Source organism: Mycetomoellerius zeteki, unplaced genomic scaffold, assembly GCF_001594055.1.
Source record: "Mycetomoellerius zeteki isolate Tzet28-1 unplaced genomic scaffold, Tzet1.0 scaffold206, whole genome shotgun sequence".
Classification (NCBI taxonomy): Eukaryota; Metazoa; Arthropoda; class Insecta; order Hymenoptera; family Formicidae; genus Mycetomoellerius; species Mycetomoellerius zeteki.
The window spans coordinates 803,362-827,021 of record NW_017257021.1 but is presented as its reverse complement, the minus strand read 5'-3'; the positions used below and the strand labels follow the sequence as shown (position 1 = coordinate 827,021).

At 34.1% G+C, this 23,660-nt stretch overlaps 1 protein-coding gene across 4 annotated transcripts in view; it reads left to right on the top strand.

Moving 5' to 3' along the window:
* Positions 1-23,660, top strand: part of LOC108722523 (rap guanine nucleotide exchange factor 2) — a 116,112-nt gene that overhangs the window by 39,011 nt on the left and 53,441 nt on the right. The window contains exon 1 of one of the 4 annotated variants that reach the window (XM_018447678.1): positions 1,893-2,683. The exons of the other annotated variants lie outside the window; for them this stretch is intronic. The gene's annotated coding sequence lies outside the window, so the exon portion shown is untranslated. Of the gene's footprint in view, positions 1-1,892; positions 2,684-23,660 lie in introns of those variants that run through there. 4 annotated transcript variants of the gene reach the window in all.

Genomic DNA, 23,660 nt, shown 5'->3' with positions numbered 1-23,660 from the left:
AAAGAGAGAGAGAAAGAGGCCGGCCTCACCTACCAAGAGAACCTCCAGTCTTGTCGAGAGTTCCGTGGCGGTCGGCGAGCGTTGCGATTAATAGCGACTGCACCCGCGAATCGCATTCCGATCTCGCGATTTCCAGTCCGGAGTCCCGCGCGTCCGGAGGATCACTCACTCTCTCTCTCTCTCTCTCTCTCTCTCTCTCTCTCTCTCCCCCTCTCTCGCTCTGCAGAGATGCGGTCGCGTCGGTCATAAATTGAGAAAACGCTAGGGGGAAACTTGTAGGATGAATAATATCAAGACGGTGTCGGAATTGTCACTCGTCCGATGGTACTAGTGTTGGAACGTGCCACGAGATCTCTGCCGAATATCGGATTCGCGGATCGGCGCGCCGCGATCCGATCGATATCGATGGATTTTCTCCCCCGCGTTCGTGTCCTAAAGTGACACCTTCGTAAGTGGTACTCTCGCGAATCCTTGATCGCGCGCCTCCCAGCTCGTAAAACCGGATGCAATCTCGTTTCCCGTCTGGAAGTGACGTAATCGCGCCCGAGGAGACGTTTGTTTCGCGCGCCGTTGCATAAAACGGAGTGCGCGTAATTTCCGTCAAGAACCGATTAACGTGGGATATCTATAAGACCTTGGAATTAAAGACATTAAGAAAATTGCCAGCGGAAAGGAAGATAGAAAAGGAGCGCGAGAAAGAGACACGAGAGAAAAGATATACTTTCTTCTGAGTATATCTCGTTTCTTTCACCACGTCGACGAGAGCGATACTATGCACAAATTTTGCGATACGATCGAGATAAGCGCAGAAATATTTCAACGCTTTCTACGTGGGGGAAGCAAGAACTGACGACGTTTTTAAGTTTAAAAATTTGTTTAAAAATTCTGCTATTATATCTAACTCGATCGCCAAGAGACAATCGAAACCTGTTGCCATTGCAAGGAAGGAAGGAAGGAGAAAGTCGTCGCTAAGTACATCCAATTTCACCAAGTCCGCGTCATCGACTTACGATCGAAGAGCACTCTCTTTGGAATCCTTCGTGTGCCGTCATTCTTCGATTTCCGCGGAAACGGAATGCAGGATTTTTCACGAAAGGAAAGTTAAGACTGAAGATCCGTTGTCATTTATGAAAGAGGAATCACGTGCACGTCTCTACTTTGCGAAAATATCCAATATATTTTTCTCAAAGTGTCTCGTTACGAAGCTTTGTCGTTACGAAGCAGAGCTGAATCTTTATCGGGGTCACATTGAAGAAAGAAGTCCTTTCCGTGATTTTTCGAAGGCAAAGTGACGCGCCAGATGATCGAGCGACTCGTTCGCAAGTTCTGCAACTCGTCTCGTGCAGTGACCCGCGCGCTTTCGCAACGCGATACCTCGTGCTTCGCAAAGGTGCCAAGCCCGATCAGTGGAGTAATCAATACGCCGAAAGTTTTTCACGTTTATCATAATAATAATAATATAATAACATAATATCATAATATCATAATCGATTCGCCGATAGCGAACATTCCTGGACTTTCTACTTAATCGAAACGCGATTCCTCACGAATATCACGTGTGAATCAGACTGGTATCGACTGTACGCGGAACGGCGACCGCTTTTACGAAGTCAAGCGCATCCGGAGAGCGCAACAATCGCTTGACGAGCACCGGCGAGCTGTTTGGCGGGGATCGGTTTGGTATTCGGCGCGCAGGAGAGCGACCGCGTTTAACGAGGACGTGGACGACGCGGAGCGAGCGTAGCCGAGGCTCTCGGTGCTTGCTTGCTCACTCCGCGCGATAATCGTCGCCGTTCGCTTTCACCGCAGCCTCGGCTCGCACGGCGCAGCGCTCGCGCCACGGAGGCGGCTGGCAGGTGTGTGTGCGCGTGTGCGCGCGTGTATATGTGTGTGGGTATGTTGTGTGGTGTATTCCGTAATAAATCTAATAGCAAGCCCGGAGTAACGGTTTACGACGAATATTATTCCCTGTGAGCAGGACGCGCTTATATACTCGCGGTTCTCTGCGAGAAGAACTCTGCTGACGAACAGATTGTATCTTACGAAATTCGTGCGGTTGAGAATCGAGGAGAATTAGCGAGGAGGATATCGCAAATGAGAAGTGGGTCGCGATAGAAACTTTTCGAGAGTTCACGAGGTCCCGGAGAGTGACCGACGTTTGGATTGAATCTCGCGCCGTCTATCGCGATTTCAGCGCGGACCGCAATTAACTTGTCTACGGTCAAGAAGTAAGCGGAGGAAAGCGAGCCGATATTTCAACGCTGAGCATTTTGAGTGAAGAGAGATAAGATCCTGACGACAGAGACGGTTGCTCGAATGCGCAAGATACTGAGCTCATTGCTCGTGGTGTGTACGAACGCGATTAATCCGATCGATCGATCGGCTCAGTGATAAGAGCGCCAGATTCCAGCGAGGTCGATGGCAATGTCGCTGGCGTGAAGACACAAGTCCGCGAGTCGCGACGATCGCGAGGTGCTGCACAACGTGTATCGCACTTCGTCGGGTGGCGCGTCACCTCTCTCTCTCTCTCTCTCTCTCTCTCTCTCTCTCTCTCTCTCTCTCTCTTTCTCTCTGTCTCTCAGAGAAGCCAAGCAGCGCAGTAAAAAGCCGGCAAGCTGGATGCTACAGACGGTGCCTCGCCCCCTCCGCCCCCGCCCGACATTACTGTCACGCAGGATGACCGGTGAGCAACTTTAAATCATTCTTAACGACTTGAACCATACGTATATGGAGATAACGCGCGGTAGAGTGGCGATTACGGTGTTATTAAAAATGCGTGCTTATACTTACATGACAAGCAAATGTAAAATTTTTTTGCACTTTGAAATTAAGTTCTCGAGGACGTATACTTTATATATAATAAAGTAAAAAGCTGCCCGTCTGTTTATTTAAGCTTAAGTGAACATTGTTGTCTAATTGTTACATTCAAAGAATGTCTGAAGGATTATATTCTTTTTTAGAAAGTTATATCGCCGCAATTACTTCAGTGAGAGTAATTTGCACTATACTAATGATAGGTTTCAGGATTATTCAATATTTAAATTCAAATAGATTTCTTTAATGCAATTTTTATAATTAATACGTTAATAAAAACTGTATAGTAAATAGTAATTGTTAAACAGTTAGAATCTTAAATTAAAATACACATTTTGTGAATAAAAACTAGTTCTTTTATTTTTGAATAAATAAATTAACTGATTGAGAGTTCAATTTTCGGAGTTGTTTCTATATAGTTAGCAAATTATCCACGATTCAGATATTGGATTATTACCGATTATATCGTAATGAATTCGATCAGCGGATAGAAATGGATACTGGGGATAGGCAGGAATGTTGAGTGAATAATTTGATATCCTCCTTTTGGCTGAACGGTTTTGATCCGCGGGATAATGGGATAGCAATCATTGGAGCTCAGCTGCGATACATTTCTGTCGTGGTTCCGGACGAGTATTGTTTCGTAGCTGTCACGCGTGCATACACGTGACGTGAAATTGTCAATATTTCTCGCATCACGTTTCATTCTCCTTTAGTAAACAGTGAGTGTATCGCGTTACGGCAAGGATAGTGTTATCATAAGATAGAACAGAGCCGATGTGCCGATCGAAAGTCACGTTTCATGGGTCAAAACGGATTGGAGTGAGAATTCTAGGATTGTGTCGGTCCGTTATAATGACGGAGACTCGTTTCGTTGCAATGTCTTTGTATCTACACTGAAGACTATAATTGTTTGTTAAAAATTGAGTGTTTTAATTGAGTAAGTTTCCAAGTATATAGAACTTTTGAGTTTTAGAAGGCTAGAAATTAAAATAAATAAATAAATAAATTATTAAATAAAAATATATTATAATAAGAAAATAAAGGAATACATTGCAGTGAAGTAATGAATACCATGTTTTAACAAAGTAGAAAGATTTGAAAAGCAAGCATTATTTTGAGCATCAGGAAAAGTATAACTTTTAAGATCCAATTTCGAAAAAGAAAAAGAACTGGGAAATATATGTTATGAAGTGAAACTTAACACAAGTTATGCACAATAAAATTTTTGCTTTGAATATTTATATTTACTCTCAAGAGATATAAAGTTAAATGGATATATGCAATTAAATGAAAAATTTTAAGTATAGTGAAATCCAAATAATTTTTTGTTTCTTATCTGAAAAATGTAATATCGTTTGAAAATAGTAGATAAGATCTTCGCCTTTTGAATTCTTGAAATTTGTTACTTATTCGTGGATTTGTTTTATTCGTTGGAATGTATTCGTGAGTATAAGTGTGTATATATATATATATATATATATACATACATACACACACAAATACATATACATATAAGTATATTATGTAAATACGTATTTTTATCTTGTCATTATATTATAACGAAGGTATTTATTAAAAAGGCAGTTTTTCATCGATATATTTAACATTCTCGGAAAGTGGAACAATTTTAAGAGAGAAACCAGATAGAAATTTGATAAGACGGATATCTAATCACACTATTTCCACATATTCTATCTTTATCGTAATAAATGTATTTTAGTAAAAGTTCTATCAAAGTTTCGGAGTTTTTGTAACCAGCTATCTTTCACGATTGTTTTTCCATGTTTTAAATGAAAAATAACACGTTTGTCAACTGGCATTTTATTACCGTAAACTTGTGACGATCCTTTTGATATCGTTTTGTGGAGTAATATATTAATTTTTTGTTGGTCAAACAAATACATCTTACTTTATTTAGCTGTTTCATCATGATTTCAGAAAAAAGAGACCCAACGTGTACTTACGTATTCGTAAATAAATATGAACCATAGGTTGTTTTCATAATAGAATTTATTTGAAGATTTTTAATGTTCAACATTTGGAATTTATTCAATTTATTTATATGATGTTCAATTTATTTGTATGAATGAAAGAGTCATTATGATGTTTTTTCGGTAATAAGATACTAAATATACATATTTATCTTTTTTTTTTACAACACCCAATATATCTTATTTCAATGTGATGCAAGTAAATTGAGGTAATTATTGGTTCCCATGAAACAATTAGGCGGCTTACAATAGTTATTGTTGTCATTGTAGTGTATAATGAACGTTGCGCGTTGGATACGATCTTCTATTGTCACCTGCTCTTTCTATTCGCTGCGCCAACGACTAATGTTCGAGGTCGAATCGAATATATAAGTCGTTCTATATATTTTATAATTTTCGATTTGCATGATTAATGTACTTCCTACAGCATTTGCATTAATTTGTAAATCTACTAAATAACATTTGCATGAAAAGAGAGCAATAAAAGATACTCAAGTAGTCTTGACACTTTATTTAAATCTATGTATCTAATTTAGAAATCTAGATTGACATTCTTAATACGTATTAGAAGAAAAATTATGATGGAAATTTTTTACTTTTATTATTTAATAAATTCTCTGCTGAATTTCGGTCAATGTATAAAAAAATTTTTACAAACTAAATTGAATTTTTTATATCAAAGTTAAAAAATTTGCATTTTAGGAATAAAAACGAATAACAAAATCTTTTTTAAATTTAATATTATATAATTAGCATAGAAATTGTTCATGAAGCTTGTAAAGATGAATCGTTGGAACGATCGTGGTTCGAGATGCGCATCTTCTGAATGAGGTTTCTATCGTTGGTTCATTTAAATGTTCCACTCACTATGCATAGCTTCGAGGTCTCGCAACGTCAGCGTCTGTATCGACCGACTTCCAATCTAAGTCGCGGTAGTTCGAGCTTGGTACGAATCTACGAATAGAGCGCAAAGTCGATAACTCGGGCTACGATCTTTGTATCGAAAAAAAATGACAGGGTCCACCGGACGATCTAATAATAGCACAGGCTTTATTGCTCATGCTACATAAGAGGGTTTGTAGGTACATAGATGTGAAAGGGATATGTTATTGAAGGGTATTTTATTTTGTATACTAATAGTATACTGAATAAACTACGTTAGATGTTCCACAGCCTGCAAGCCAAATTGAATGTTCTGCTTGTCGTGGAAAAGAGTTTTGATGCAAATCCGATGATTTACAACGATCCATGAGGTTTTGTTGCACTTCATCATGCATTTTTAACATTTTTAATTATCTCATTTCTTTCTTGTAAATTGAGACATGACGCACGTTGCCAATTAATTCGTATAAGATAAACTATATCTTGCTGCTACAAAACAAGTGTAATTTAATAATAGATTTAACTCGATTTAAAATTATGCGAGATTTATTATAGAAACGTTTTTGTTAAAAAAATATAAATGTTTATTTTATTTTTATTTCATTTTATCGATAAATATTGTTTGAATAAACTGCTTTTCGAAAATTAGGCTTGCAGGGAAAGAAAATAATCTTGAACATATATATATATCTTGTAGAATGTGCTCGAGATTTCATGGCTCCATATAGAACACACGCTCTCGCGCACAACTTAAACCCGTCTTACGAGCCAAGGTTATCGAGTGCATTCCGTAGGCATGCTTCTTTGGGAAACGATATCTTCTAAGATTCTAATTTCGCGAGTGCACTATTTGCCTCGCTATTTGCATCCGTTATACATTTTCTTTCTAGAAAAGATTTTAAATTTTGATCAAGCTATCAAAATATAGATTGTTGAAGATAATAAATTGTTTGTTAAAAAAATAATCAATATTGTTTTAGTCAATTATCTGTTTAATTTTTTATAGATAATTGTGGCGTTATTAATGCTTTGTTGCTAACAATATTTAGTACTACGGTAATTTTTGTCACAAAAAATTGCTCATCCAAACTGTAGGTATCTTTCCGGATATTTCCTGACTTTCTAATTTATTCCTAAATTATGTTGGAATGTTTGCGGTAACATGCTCGTACTGCGATTTTGCAGGAAGTCATTATGATTTTGTACGTTTGAATTATATGTTATAGTGAAATTATAAGTATACGTAAATATCTAATGGATAGAGTCCATAAATAAGCGAAAAAGATAAAAGATTGAATAGTTACGGTGATTGGTGGATTCTCAGCTGATGATGGAAAAACAGAAGCGATGCGTTGTATGTGTCACGTAATATCCTTTCGAATGGCTTGTTTAATTAATTGCAGTTTTCTTTTTTTTTTAATTAATTTATCGCTGCCGATGTTATCGATTATATGCCATACTTTGAGATATGAATGACATTTTGAGTCTGATACAATACGTATGTATCGTTCATATTTACCAACAACGAACATATAAGAGATCTGCGTGCACGGTTCATACGTAGTAATTACTGTAAAGCTAAGAAATGATCCGCTATTTTTTTTTAGTTCCAGAAAATGCATAAAATACTATGATTAAGTTGTAACGATTATTCGTTAGGAGAGATGGCGACAATATTGAGTAGAGATATTACGCGTTTAAATAAAACGCAGGTAGATTTTAGATCCGAAGTGACACTTATATATGGCATCAAACAGCAATAGCTTTTTCCTCGAAACACTTTATGATTTCCTATAATGAAATTAATCCTAGCCATACCAGAGAAATACTTGCATTACGTGATTTTTCACTTGTTCCTTGTATCTAATAAATATTAAGAACTCCGTTTCATAAAATATATTACCTACTGCCTAAAGTATCTGTATTAGACTAGAGATTGAGATTGAAATTGGATTAAAATTTGATCAATCAAAGCAAAAGTTTATTAAACTTGATATTGGTTTTCTGCTTTCTTCTGATTGGTTAAATTCCAATCCAATCTCAATTTCAATCTCTAGTCTGATATGGATTTAAAAGAGAGCTACTTTTAATTATTCTGATGTAATAAAGTATAATAGCTGCAATTGTAGAGCACAACTCTTAATATTTCATAAATATTATATAAATTGTTTTTTAGATGAAAAATCCAATTAAACATTGCTTTAATATTTAGAAAAAAGAAATTGAATTAAAAGATTTAATAAAAAAGAATTAAAAATTAACTAAAGAAAATTAAACATCTAAAATTAAAAAACTAATTAAACTAAAGAAAATTGAATCAAAGTTTAATAAAAAAGTAGATAATATGCAATTCAATGTTTCACCTTCATTTTTGTGGGTCTGTTCTTTAGACGACTTCAAAGTCCAGATGGCTGACTGATGAGACCGGATATTCATTACGTTCAACGATCTCATCGATCCCATCTCGCTGATATTCACCGCATGCTTATGACACGCGGCACGTGCCGTTGCAAGCTTCGGCCCGATGCATTACGGCGTGCCACGTGCCATGTGAATGCAAAACACGAGCTTCTTGTTTCATTGTGAAAAATGTCCGTTACGCAAATGCGGCTGGCGAAATGAAAAAAGCCCGCAGTTCAAGTTTTTCGACTATTGTTTTGAGTAGCACGTATCCATTTATTTGAGCGTGTGCCGATTGTTCCTCCCCTCAGAAGCACTGCGTCTCCCGAGACCGTCGCTATTCAATGAAATGTTTAAGCGTGCTTACGTTGTGAAGTACTCTTCGTGAAATTCCCTTTCTTTCAAGTGCTGAAAACATTCGTGAATCAACAATGGCAATTGAGATTATTATTCGAGTTATTTTCTTCAATCATATGCTAGCTTTACAAGATGCTATAGCGTTTCATATAGCACTTCATAATATAATATATACTGCATATAGAATAAAAAATAAAAGCAGAAAAAATTGTTGAAAATATTGTTGCAATAGAATTTTCGTTTATCTCTTGTGGATTAAAGGTCTATCGGTGATTATACTTAAAAATTTTGCAATACCGCAATTCATTTCAACATAATAGGTAGGACAAAGTTAAATTCTCTCGGAAACCTTAAATTTTCGTATATTGCGTGCCGTCGAGACGAAACACGATGTTTCTCTCGTAAGTACGATCGATACGCGGTGCCGTTCCCCTTGGGAAAAGGAGCGACACGAGTTTCCTCTGGCTCGTTTTCCGCATCCGATGCACAGGGTGTCTGATAAATCTTGATAAGAATATTTCGGCTTTTATCGCATTTGAACCTTATTGAGCCTGTTCGTATTTTATTCGAAATATTAGATAGATAGCTGAGTAATATACGTAATAAAGTAAATAAAAAAAAGGATATATCATTTTTCTGAAGCAAATATCATAATACAAAAATTAAAAAAATTTTAAGCTACTTTATATTATCAAAACAAATATTCTCTCTCTCTCTTTCTCTCTCCCCCCTCCCTCTCTCTCACCCCCTTTTTCTCTTCCTTTCATTTTATTAAAAATAATTTTTGTAATTTTAAGTAAAAATTTTGATAAAATTCACTTGCTTAAAATTTAGTAAAAAATGCAATCTTATGCTTCATATTTATAAAACATCTTGTATATATCGAGAGAGAATATTGTACGCCAAAGTTTTTCTCAATTTGTGCTGAACGTGATGGAAAACGAATCAATGAAGTTCAGTGAGACGCAGAAACGAAAAGTTTTTTAATATACGAGAATATTTTTCTCTTTTCCCACCGTATCCTTATTCTGCTACGCATTTGAGAATTTTTTTTCCTAACGAAGAGTACGCGGTGATCACTCGAGACCCGAAAAAAATGGGGGACTGCAGAATTAAAATTGGTAACACGCGTAAACTTGAATGGTTTTTTAATAAATCCTTTTTTTTTTCGAGCTGTGCGTACGTAAGGTAAATTTCGATGCTATAACTCGAACTTTTAATTCCGTTTCGTTTCTTTAATTATAAAGAGTCATTTTCTCGCTACTGTGCGTACTTCAATATTGTCGAGTTGAAAATTTTTCATATAAAAGCAGTACTTTGGCAAAAATATTCACCACGTTACTTGCCTCTTTGATATTTCCGATGGTACTTTCCGACGAAAGTGTGAATAGTCGCAACTAGAGAAAGTTTGCGCAGTGAATTAAATTACCGTAATCTGCGACTCTCTCTTTATGACTGATTGTGAAAAAAAAAAGATAGGTGTACGTTTCCATAACTTGTCAGCATTGTCTGTCTATGCAAATCTTTATTTTAGCGTTATTCATGAAAATTCTGCTGTTTTTTAAGATCTAAATTATACAATGAAAAGATAATTGCGTATACTTCTTGTCTCGCATCTTGCGTTTGCGAGACTTTATATCTTTTCGAATCTTCTTCATGATAAAAATGTAGAACAATAATTCACGAGATATTCCGCAGAAAGACAGCTGTCTGTCTACATTCGTGGCCCACTGTGTTGCGACAACGGGAGCATTGTGCACTGGCGCACCGTACAAAGCGAAATGCGCAGCGAGGTGCAGCGAAACGCCCGATTGGCTCCGAAGCCATCGCTGATGTTTTATAGTGTGTATACACTATATCTCGCGACGACTACGCTTGCCATAGCGTTGTTACTATCCCGCTTAGAGCACGGTGGCCTCCGTTGGCACCATGGTGCAGCAGCCTTTTACCTGCTGACGTTCTCGAGCCGAGAGCGTAATTAGCATGAAACGTGCTACGTCTTGCATCGTAGAGCTACCGCACACTCCGACCTCTATTATTTCTTTGTGATTCTGTAAAAGTTCGTATTTTTATATCGGTGAGCTCACGAGTTCTCACGCCTTGATGGGCTCCGTGCTATGGCGGCGACGATTACGTAATTAGAGTATTTTTAATCGTGCCCTAGGAAGCTAGCCGCCCTTTGTGAAAGAAACTTAGTGTTATTCCTCGATACGAAGCAATGTAAATGATTTTATTTTCGTCATGAGACAGATCTTGCGATACAATTGGATTTGTATAATCAAACGATTGTACACGCTAGATTTCATTTAATGGCACTATAGAAGGCGAATATTAAACGAACATTACAGAAGCAACACGTTTTAACCGATCGTTGACCGTTATTTCTTGTTTCGCTTTTCTCCACGTACTTCTTTGCAAATTACATATGCATACAAATTTATCACAATTTTACTAAGATTTATAATAAAATTTAAAATTAATAATCATTTGAAAATTGAAATTTTTTCATTACATAAGAATTGAAATATCTATAGACTATATATACTGCATAATTTTTGTGAATTATGTTTCATTTGTTAAATAAATTTATATTTTGAATGGATAACAATTGGGAATAGATAACAACTTACGATATACCTATTATATAATGTGTACGAGTATGTATTTGTGTGTGTGTATTTATATACGTGGTGTAGCAATAAAGTGAATATTATGAAAAAATAAGCACTACTTAATTAATATGTAAAGTAATCTCTAGAAACAATACTTTTGACAACATCGTGTAGCTTGCGGAAACTTTGTGAAAAATCATTTTTGGATATCGCCTTAAGTCTTGTTGTCGCACGGTTCTGAATGTTCGAAATGTTTCTAAATTGAGTTCTTTTCGTCATCTCTTTTAGTTTAAGGGATACAAAGAAGTTTGCTGGAGCAAGATCGGAGGAATAGGGAGAGTGATTCAAAACGGTAATGCAACGCTGACTCAAAAATTGCTGTACATGTTTTGAACACAGATAGATAAAACACAGAGAGAGTCATAATTAAGTTATAATGATATTATAGGACGTCATTTGATTCTTAAAAATGAACTTATCACAAATAAAGTCATGATGATTCCCTTATGTTATTATGACTTCTGTATTTTACTTGAGATTGTGTGATAAGACTTTAAGACAATATCCAAACATGACTTTTCACAGAATTTCTGCAAGTTGTACGAACGTTGTCAGAAGAGTATTGTCTCTAGGAGGGATTACTTTGAAGGACAATAAAAATCATTTATACAGTAATTAAGTGATATTTATTTTTTCACATATTTTTCACCGAATTTTATTGCCACGCACGCACGCACGCACGCACGCACGCACTTGCTTCATCATTAGCTTATCGTTGCTATTATGATAAAAATAAAGGCAAAATTTATTCATGTACGTTAAAAGGGTTAAGTGTCGAGTGTAGAAATCGAAGGTATTAAAAAGTTAAGTGAGAGAGATTTTGATTTTTTATAGTGAGGATTTTAAAGCTTCAAGAAGATGTTGTTAAACAAGAAAAATAAGATACTAATAACTGCAAAAAATCACGGTACGTTTTGTGATCGTTAAACTCATTGAAATAGAGTTTGCATTTTTTGTATCAATTTCTATAGTAGAATGTGTTGTTTTAATCTAGAGTACCTGTCCATCTTGTGCTTACCTTGAATTACCTTGAAATTACCTTGAAATCTTGGCATTGCCTGTTGCCTTAAACAGCGGAATAACTTATTATTATCGCATGTTCTATGATTTTATTCACCAAGATGGTCACTTTAATAATCACAAATTGCTGACAACTTTTGCAAATTCTTAATACTTTCAACTCGGTTTTACTATTTTCTTGTTTACTCTCTTTTCGCCAATTAGGTCACGCAATGATTGTAGGAGAAATTAGGATTGATTGAATTTCTTATGAGATTTCTTATATTTTTTACTTCTATAAAAAGAACAAAATGTTTATATCAGATTATAATTATTATTTTGAAAATAATATGATATTTTAACTTTTTAACAACTTTCATTAAAATTAATAAATTGGTTTTGAAAAAATTAACATTAATTAAACCCGAAAAGATTTTATATATTGTTATTTATTTTTATTATTATTTTATATATTATTCTTTACATTACGGAAGAAATTAAATAAATACAACGCATTCAAAATTTCACTTATTTGATAATATAAAAATTTGAATATTTTTTTTTTTTAAACCATTTCAGCTATTGCTTTATATTTGTATTATATCTCAATATTTAGTTTAGAAGATAAATATTAATGAAATCAATATTCTTCAAATCTTAATTTTCTATTTTCAAGAAGTAACAAAAACATAACGGAAATCATATGATTCTTTTGCGGTATAGCTGATGAATTTCACCGTTTTGTGTGATGGAAAAAAGTAAGCGACACAATACCGAGATATGCATGTCAACGCATCGTATATATACACTATATACTACTGACTACTTGATGTAGAAAATATGTGCTTGTGTATCACAAAACATCGTAGAGGAAAGTCTCGGTGAAATCTTGTTTTTTCTGTCTACACTTACGCGTGCGACAATAGTTACACAGTTCTGATTTATTTCTATCTATATACATATATATCACCGAGCGTTATAATTTATATAAGTGAGTTTCTAAATGTCTCTTGGATCATTACAGCTATATAATGAGTATAAAACTTGAGATTAATTTCTTTCCTATACAAAATTGTAGTACTATTGATGGAATATATAGCAGAATTAGTTCGTTACAATAATAGATTTAGTATTATTTTTTGTTCTTGGAAAAATAATTGTAGCGGAGATTTTATATATAAATTCATAGCTTTTAATTTACGCGTTAAATATATAAATTTAAAGAATATTTTTATCTCAAAGAATTTTGTGTTGAAAAGTAAATTTTATAAAAATTATTGTTAACATTTTCTTTCTCACTTGAGAGCATTTGTCATGTCCAAGTGGTTTTGGCTGATCATCGATGAGGTCAATGTCACTGTAACAATTATATTGATAAATGTGCAAAATATTTTTACGTGCTCAATCTCTAAACATTAGATTTAAAGCGTCAACCGCCAATCGCTTCAATGTTTCGTGGAAAATATTAGATTATTCGAAAATGTACAAGTGAGTATGCTTTTGAGCAATCTAATATTTAAGTTAATTTTTTTATACCATTATAAATTTATATATATTTAAAGTAGATCGTCTACATTTATAGGCTCATAAATATATATATCAAATAGTTCGGTTGTTTTCCAATTGTCTATATGTTTGTATATATATATATATATATATATATACATATGTGTGATGAATATATGATTTATAAAATGTATTTACTACCTATCTTAGTACTTAAAATTTAACTATAATTGGAGATTTGCAGTGCAGTTACCACATTTGATAATAATTTATTTAATTAGAGAATATATCTTTCCAAGAAATTAAGATTAATTTTTCTCTTTGTGATTAAATTATTTGATAATAACCGGTAACTGCTAATTTATAGATTATAATTATGTTGTATTATAAAAAATAGAAAAAAGTAAATGTTACACGTGTGTTTATAGAACGTCCGACCTTTTATTTTCAAATCATATAATAACATTGATTATTTGATTATTACGTTCAAAGACATTATTTATTTTTCTTCTTTTCTCGTACGACAAGTTTTCTCAATATTATTGCCGACAGACGAAAGAGCGAAAGTTTTTGTATTAAAGTAATAACTTTAAGATAAGTAAACGGGTTTACGATTTCCATTTCTACGATCCACCATCACCATATCTATCGATCAAACTGTAGACATGTATGTTAAGTTTCCTGAACTGAAAGGGATACTCACGCGCTCCACTTTTGAACGAAAGCCCTTGAAAGCTCCATTTTAAGATCCTACACGTGATCGTCCACCGTTGAAATTTCTAGGGGTGTAACGCAGATTACGTAAAAGTCACCTCACCTTACTCTGATGAGAGGTTTTTTACAAAGCTATTTTTATTTCTTTTTTAAAATTTTTGTAAGGTCCAGATAGTCTATATATAGTACGATTAAATAAATTGCGTTAAAATCTTTTAAAGTTTTAAAAACAAAATTCCTTCCATTGAAAAAATTCCTTCAATTGATATATCTTATTATATTTTTTAGGGTTAAAAAGGTATAATATTATAATAGCTATATATATACTATTCTTACTTTTTTCTTTAGGCCTAAAAATAAAAAAATTTATCCTTTTTATTCCTACATGTCTATGATAATTTACTCTGAAAAATATTAACGAATTATTAAGGAAATTAGAAGGAAGAAATTAGAGAAGGAATAATGTTTACATCTAATAAGGAATTATCTAAAATTTCAAATATTTATTACTCTTAGTTGAATATAATAGTATAATGTGGGACAAACATTGCTTCTTTGGATTTACTTGATTCCTAAAGCTACAATATAATACGACTAAATATATGTATATGTATTTATTATTCTGCCTTTATTCCGTAACGTATACCTACAGCTCGTATACCTACAGCTAAAAAACGACAGCCGAGATCCCGTGCACAGCAGTCGCGAATGCGCGCAAATGCATCGTTGAAGCCGCGCGAGAAGAGCGCGGAGCTGCGTTTCGCGATGCCAAGCCGCGGGCTAGAAAGTAGCTGGCGACTTATTGCGTTTGTTCGGTCCGTCATATGTCGTGTATCTCGTTTTACTGCTTTCGGCCAGTTGCAACGGCATTTGCGTCGGACGGGATCGGTAAGAATCGAATCGCGGCGCGCTGTCTGTACCGTACTATCGCGAAACTGAGATCGATATATTGTCTTTGATACTCCAGTTTTCCTATTTTTCAATTATGGATAAAAATTGGAAAATCCGAGTTACATTTCATATTCTTTCACTGTTTTAGGGATTGTTGTATAGCTAGAATTTTTTGTCAACTAGACAATCCAATGATTTTTTGTATGATATAATTTATTTATGATATAATATAAGATATAATTATTCTTTCCAAGGGTTGAAAATGTAATATTTTACATGATTTGGAAATTATAAAGATTTGTAATAGTTGATATTATTTCATATTTTTATGTTTTATTAAACATAAACTGACAGTATGTGAATAGGACAATGAATGTGTTGTTAATATTGAAAAAGTGCAGTTTAAAAATATATACTATACTAACAAGTGTATTTTATATATATATATATATATATATAATATATACAAGTTGCAAATTGTTCCTTTTAATTTTTCGATGCTATTGATGATTTCGAAAATATCCTGTTTAATTTTCTATTTAATTCTCGCGATTAAGCTTAGTTGGAGTGACGAAGAAATATGAACCCACAAGAATAAATATGACCTGGAACTGGAATTGATCGAATATTTCGATATGGTCGAAAAATCTTCGTTTTCTTTTGATTATATTCTACTGATTCGTTTTTGCATTAGTCTAAATTCGATGAATTGAGAGATATAATCGAATTGCATCTAGCTGGAAAAAATAATCTCCAATATATAATATTTTTTTGCATCGATTGTACTTGTATTTAAAAATTTGTACGAATTCTTAAATAGTTATATAGATATTGAAAAATAATAATTCTAAATACGACGATAACACTAATTGGTTTCTCAATGCTTAATATTATTTAATCTTATTACGATAAAGATATTTTTGTTCATTTTTATATTTATATACAGATTTTGTTATATTGATTTTCAAAGTGTTTTTTAACATTTTTAATATCAAGTGATTTTATAATTACTATTAGCATCCTTATATACAACTATTACAATTTCCTTAATTTCTCGTCATATATTTAATTTAGAAAAAATATTGAGTCGTAGATATTTTGGATGTGAAAATACTAATGATTCCAGAAAAATAAATATTTTTAGATATCGCGTACTGTGAGAACACGTTGCACTCTGATATCTAATCGAAATCATCGAATCTATATTGTTTTTTTGTATTAGATGATTTTATAATCAATTGAATCCTTTTTCGAAGAATTTTCAATAATATATATATATATATATATATGATTAAATATATATGATATATATAAATATCATATATCTTTAATATATTTATCTCCTGAGCATGAAAACAACGATCGGTAACGAAATTATCGACACAATTCACTGATGGTAAAGAATGTTTACTATTTTATCGTGCATCGGAAAGGAAGAGAACTGTGATTCGTTTTTATTCACACGAGTTGTCAGATTCCATCAGCTGTTGCCACAAAAAACGTACATGAATATTCAACGATTAAAATAAGATTAAAACCATAAAAATAAAAAGTAAAAATGAGAATAAATATTAAGGAGTTCGGAATAAAAATTATTATTTCTGAGATGTGTGTATGTGTGTGAAGTATATTACTCATATGAGCACATCGAAGCGGAATCAGCGACGTTGCCGTTTATATACGAAGTTGGAGTGTTTAGCCGGAATGAAATAAGCTCGCTCGAATTTATAGTTGGATATTGAAAGAGGAGGAAAAAAGACGATGCTGCTTATTTGCAGGCGAAGCACTCCTCACTATGGGCTTCATCGAGCACGTCGTCGAGTGCCTTTAGAAATACTGAGTTGCTCCTCCTCTCGTCGGAAACCGCTTCTCATGGCGCGGCGGTTGCCTTCTTCCTTTCATCTTTTTCTATTCTTTCAATTAAAAAAAAAAAAATGAAAAACAAGAAAAAGGACCCATGGTCTGACGCAATCACTTTGCGCTTCCTCAGCTGCTCAAGACCCTCAAAGTCTCTTCATTTTAAGATTCGATGCATCGAGCAAAAAAGAATGTGCACTCGCGATTTATTGATCGCATAGAAAAATATTAATTGAAAAATGTATTTCTAAACAGTAGATATTTTGAATTCTTTAAAAATTTTAATCTTTCAATGTGATACATTAATTATCATATAATTATTGATGAAATATTAGAATTGTCTAAGTAATGATAAATAGTTATTGATTAGAAGTTTATTAAAGCGATAAATTAACGAAATGTATATGGTTAATTTATATAAAATAATTTTATATGTTAATTTATCAGAATTATGAAATTAACTGGAAAATATTTGTCATTACGTGCATGCGATTTAATCCGTTTCTTGAAAAAAATATAAAGATTTTGTATTTTTATACAATTTTATTTATATATTATATACATAACATTTTAAAGATTGGAATAGCATACCACTAATTAAATCAATAAATCAATAAGATTATGAAGATATGACAATTTTTAAAAAATTTACATTTAATCTATATTTTGATGGAACATTAATAAGAGAAAATATTTAAGAAATATATATAATGGAGAATCTATAAATAGATGACGGTGGATGGAATACTCGATGAGAGTCGGTCTAATTTAATTAGTCGTTCGCTCAAAGTGAATTTCCTCGTCGATCAGCTGTCAGATATTTTCTATTCTATGTCTCATTCTCGAAATATTACATATTTTAAATCGATTCCGTCTACTTGAATTTGTCGTTTATTATTATAATCAAACCACTTTTCTCTTGTGATATATATGCCTTAAATATGTATTTACCTTGAAATATTCACGACATCATTACTTTCATCTAACAAACGAGAAATCTATATTCCCCGCAGCCACAGAAATTGTAATATCTTTCCGTTCGTATTGCGCGTGGTAATAGTACACAGAAAAAAATTATCTACGATAAAAAAACTGATCTGTTTTTCCCATCGACTCGGTGATCCTTTGGAAAAGTTCTCCTAGCTCGCATTCTTTAAGCGAAACACGTGTTTGCCATCTGAGATTTTTCGGTAGTCGGTCTTTTCTACAGGATATGTTTGTATACATAAAGGTCTATTTAACTAGGATATAATCTACAATATTTATGTATCTACGGATTTTTAAAATGAATTTAAAATTAAAATAACGGATTTTAATTTTACGTGTCGTAAAGTTAAAATTGAAATAATGCTGTAATAAATTTTCAAATAAAAACGATAATGTATCTATATATAGACTATATATATAATAGAATATCTTATTTTTATGTTATTGTATTATTTTTATGACGTATTAATTGATAAATGTGATAGATAGTACAATTAAAATGTTACATAGATATTTATTATATTTAATATTCTTGACTTGTAAACTTGATATAGCTTGTAATAACATTTTCGTTTTTATTGCATACGCTTTTGCAATTATTGAAATTCATGCGTTTATGCGACGTACTTTATTCGTAATGAGTTTGAGAATAATATACCGTAATTACGAGACAAGAGACAAAAAACCGTCCATATAAATCGTTTGTGTACTCGTAGATCATAATATCTGGTTGTGTTCCTGTAGAAAATCCTGCTACCGCTTCTCTCGTCGTTGGTTGGTATTTTTCCTAAAATGGCTTCGACCTAATAAGTCCCCTACGACGGGACGTGCGCAACGTTCACGAAACTTTATTTTCTACTCGCTTCTTACGTTTCTCTCAAGTTACGCAATTTTTTGCGTTTTTTACGTGCAAGAGAAAAATTTTATTTTTACGGCTCGCGCTGCGTTTAATATTCTATGACTATTCACGACTATCGGGAAGCCTATAATACTTTATTTAACTTTATTATATATTCCTTCGTGGTTTTTTCTATATACCTATAATTACGTGATTGTTTCTCAATGCTGGTATCGACAGGTTCAGCGTATCGAGAATAGAACGAATTATACGGTGATTTTATATAGCTGGACGTATTTTACACAGCTTCCAATTCATGAGAAAATAGTGTGTTGTCGTTTTTGAAATTTCTTCCAACTCTCGAGTGCATCTGGCGATGCCGTTTCCGTTTTCGGTTGCGTAACCAAGTTAGATCAGGTTCGATTGGAACGTGCACTTGATCAGAAACAATGTCGTTTATTCGTTAACGGGAAGATTAAAGTCATTTTCTGAAAAATTTGAATTGGCGTATACTCCATTAATAATACAGATATTTAAAAACAAAATAGACCTATAATTTACAGATTCTCGTGAATTATCTTATGCTTCTGTTACAACACAAATAATGCACGTGCAGTGATATTTATTCTTTTGTGATAATTTATGTCAAATGATAAATAGCCTTGTGCATTACTGATTGTAAAATTATACTAAATACAATTTCAGTGCTGATATAATATTCTAAGATTCAAGAAATAAAAAAAATTTTTTGCGTATACATTATGTATAGTATTCTCGAATTTTGAATGAATTTGTATACCTATTATTTTCCTGCAGTGACATTCTTCATTTGTTTTTATAATACATTTTCACAAATTTATGAGCTCTTGTGTATTCGCGCGAGTTTCGCCATTCGCGACGTTGTCACAGCGGTTGTTTCATTTCGCCGTTTTCATCGAGAGGTTCCACCAGGTTCCACCAGGTTCCACGCGCGCGTATATCGAGGACGAAAAAAAGCGAGCGTCGTAACGGTATCGAAGCCTACAGTGGCCCCGTACGTTGTCGGGTCGACCAGCGTGGTATTCTGGTGAAGGTCTAGTCTAGACGACAGCCACGTCGATACGGCACCACCATCAGTGGTCGTCCGCAGGACGATCCATAGTGAGAGGAGGATATCTAATATCAGGAGCAGAACGCGATTATCGTCGGAGGACGGGAGGGGGGAGGCGACAACGGAACATGCATGTGCAGCAGATTGGCAAACGATTCGCGAAGGCTCAAGTACGAGAAGGCATCACGGTCGGCACACACGAAAGGGACGCGATTCCGGCCCCGTTAGCGTGATCGATAGACGACCGACTTCGAGGAGAGGATGTATTGCGCTGTTGCTTCAACGAGAAACGTTCAATTTTCATTGGATGAGCCTCAGTAACTAACATCCTTGCGTATATGGAAGTGTAGAGAAATTTGATATTTCTCATATTTTTGTTTTGGAACAATCTCATAGAAATTTAATAACATTTTGTCGTTTAATAAATCTCGGATAAAGTTTTTAATATGACGAAAATATAGAAGCGCGCGTGATTAATGTCATTCGATAACAAAACTTCGATAGCGGCAACTCCGATGACGGGTACCGATTTTTCAAAGAATGAAGACTTTGTTACCGACTAAACTCAATTTTTCACGGATTCGAAAAATTATTGTATTATTATTCCACATTTGTTTCAACATCGTTCTCACGTTATATCGCTTCACTGTATCACCGTTACACTTTTCATGTTGGCGTATAAACGCGAGATTCGGGCGTTTTAAGTTACAATTAATGACTGTATAACGGAGACGAAATGAGCCAACTGTTGCTGGCAAATGAAAATGACGCAGAAATGAATAGCCGCCATTGATCGATTGCGACGTTTATCAAGATTACATTATGACTTCTTCATTTAGCGTTTCATTATTAATTTGGAGAATCAACATTTTCATGAAATGTAGTGAATATATATATACATATATGCTGTTATAAATTAACGTTTATATGTATATTAATTAGATATATAAATATATTTTGTACAGACTCTTTTCGAGAAAATTATATAAAATGTATGCTAGGAGAATGGACGTTGTTGTCACGTAGTTTCGTTTTTACGACGTTGAACTTTCACGATGCCGTAATGTAGACAAAAGCATGTATCATTCATATTTTATAATCGGGACATCGTTCGACATGCTTCAGTACGGCGCAATAATTACATTAAAAACAGTAGAAACGTTTTTGCTTTACGCTCTAGCGTGACTCTAATTTAATTAGCTTTTCTCGTTTAATTAGCTTTTAGAGCGAAAATTGACGTAAATATGGGGCAAAAATTATTTAAACGGATCGCAGACGCGAGGCGACGTGACGTTACGAACGGAAATGAAAACGAAGCGGTATGTTAAGTTATGCTTTACATTTCATGAGCATTAATTCCTAGAAATTGCGTACAAGGACGACATACAATTGCCATTTTGACTGCTCTATATAATGAATGTTGCGTGAGTTACTGGATTCATAGAAATCGATGGGATTATAGATACCGAGTAGGTGACGCGGTTATTCCTCGATGCACGCACGATTGATATTTGAGGAAATCCAAATAATTTTTTTTCCCAGCTTATTTGAAAAAGAAAGCTTTGGATTTTACCTACATACTTTTTATTCGAAGAGAAAAAAGAAAGGTATATTTTTGGGAAAAAATCAAACATTAATCTTAACTTTGGACTTTTATATTTCTTAACGTATAACTGCTTTCTTTCGATGTAAAGGGATTATTGCTATATCGGTTTCATCATTCGATTCAGAAGCAAATAATTTTTAATAATCCTAATTCTCTAATGGCAATCGACTGCGTGACGACGGTAAAGTAATCTCCAGTTAGCTCATTTGCACAGAAGATGAAGGAAGCGGAACCGGAAGTAACTATCGTTTGGATAAAAAGGCGCCTAATTAAGGTTTCATTAATAAGCGAATCGCGATGGGAGTAAAATAACGAGCGTTTTGTACCTAAACAGAAGAGGAACAGCTATTACGTAAAAGTAGACGTGATCGATTTTTACATACTAAATTCGAGGTTTCGAAAGTTTTTCGTTAGGTATAAACACATCTTTCATTTTATAGATTTATAGTATTCTAATATTTTTATATTAGAAATTGTGTATACTACACTTGAGTTTATTTTAACATATTAAGATATTATGATTTACCAATTCTCTCTGTATTATAGTATAACATAAAATCGATTAAAATTGAAAATTATTAATGACACTATTACAAAATATAAACATTAGAATAAGAATTTATATTATTATCTTAAAAAAATTAGATCAATGCGTGGGCGATGAAGATGATTATATGAATGCTTTTTAATAAAAAGACAGATCTATCTAAGCGTACGAAAAGGAAGGATTATCGCTCGTGAAGTAACGAAATTAATTCTGCGTACTTGCACTGTTAATACTACAGGGAAATTCACGTCGAAGCAGAGTCTTAGAGGAAAGAGATTTCTGCTCGTACCCGCGACTCGCGTACGCACGCTTATGCGAATTTAAATGAAATAATTAAAAAAAAAAGAACGAAGATAGAAAGTTTTTCTTAACGCGCGTGCTACAGAATTGTTAAAGCGAGCGAAAGGAATGGTGCATCCGCGTTTCTTTGCATTTCCTTGCCCCTCGTGTCCTCGATTTGCTGCTACCGCCTTCCTTCTCGACTCAGGATTTAATTTGTCGTAGGAAATCTACTCGTTTCCGTGCGCTACGTGGTAACGCTTACTATCCCTTTTCGCGCTGAGCAAAAATTGCTGTATCGCTCGATTGCTGTAAATTAAAATATCCGCTGGAGTGCCAGTGAGAAATTGCTATTTGGGAATAGAACAGGAAATTCAGAAAAGCGGAGGAACGTTTCCCTTTTAACTGCACATCTTTAAGGACTCTCGTTTAGACGCGAAAGGGATTCTGAAAGAAATCAATTGAAAATGTGAAAGGTAATCAAAATAATTGCAAACACTTTTAGAACGCGATAGGGCGTATTTCGTGTGTTAGATTTTCCGCGAGAGGGAGCGAATTTCTTCTAACTGATCTCAATAAAGTTAACGGCTGCTCGGAAAAATAAACAGAGATCCATTTCGGATCTCGACTCCGATTGAAGTAATTGGAGTAAAATATCGTAATCCGTTAGATTGACTCGCGAATAGGGTTGTGTCGTATATATTTCAAGATTATACGTTTATATGGAATATTTTTGTATTGTTTACGTTAAGTTTTCACGAATTTTTTTTTCTGTAGATAATAGGTAATGTAAAATATGCAAAATTATTATCTGTATAAATTGTATGATAAGATAGAAAAAAAATTTTAATATTGATAAATAAAAAATATATAAGCGAGATAAAAGTTTTAATGCAGTCTCGACAAAGAATATAAGCTTTGATGATTTATAAATTGTTTATACAGATGACACGTAAAAGACAGTTTAGTTGCCCGTAAATGCACAGTCGTCCTGCTTGCGAGTGGCTGCGAGGCAAAGTGCCTTTCCGGTGCGTTTCCGAATTTACTTTCCGGAGCATCCAGCAGAGCGCGTGAACGTTGACGGACGGCGCGGCGCGGTGCGGCGGCGTCGCAATCGTCGCTGGTCGCATCGTGCAGCATCGTATGCCGTCAGCCGTGTGGTGTGGTGTGGTGCGCGTGAGCGTCGGCGCGGGAGCGATCAGCGACGGCGAGGAGCGCCAGTAATGC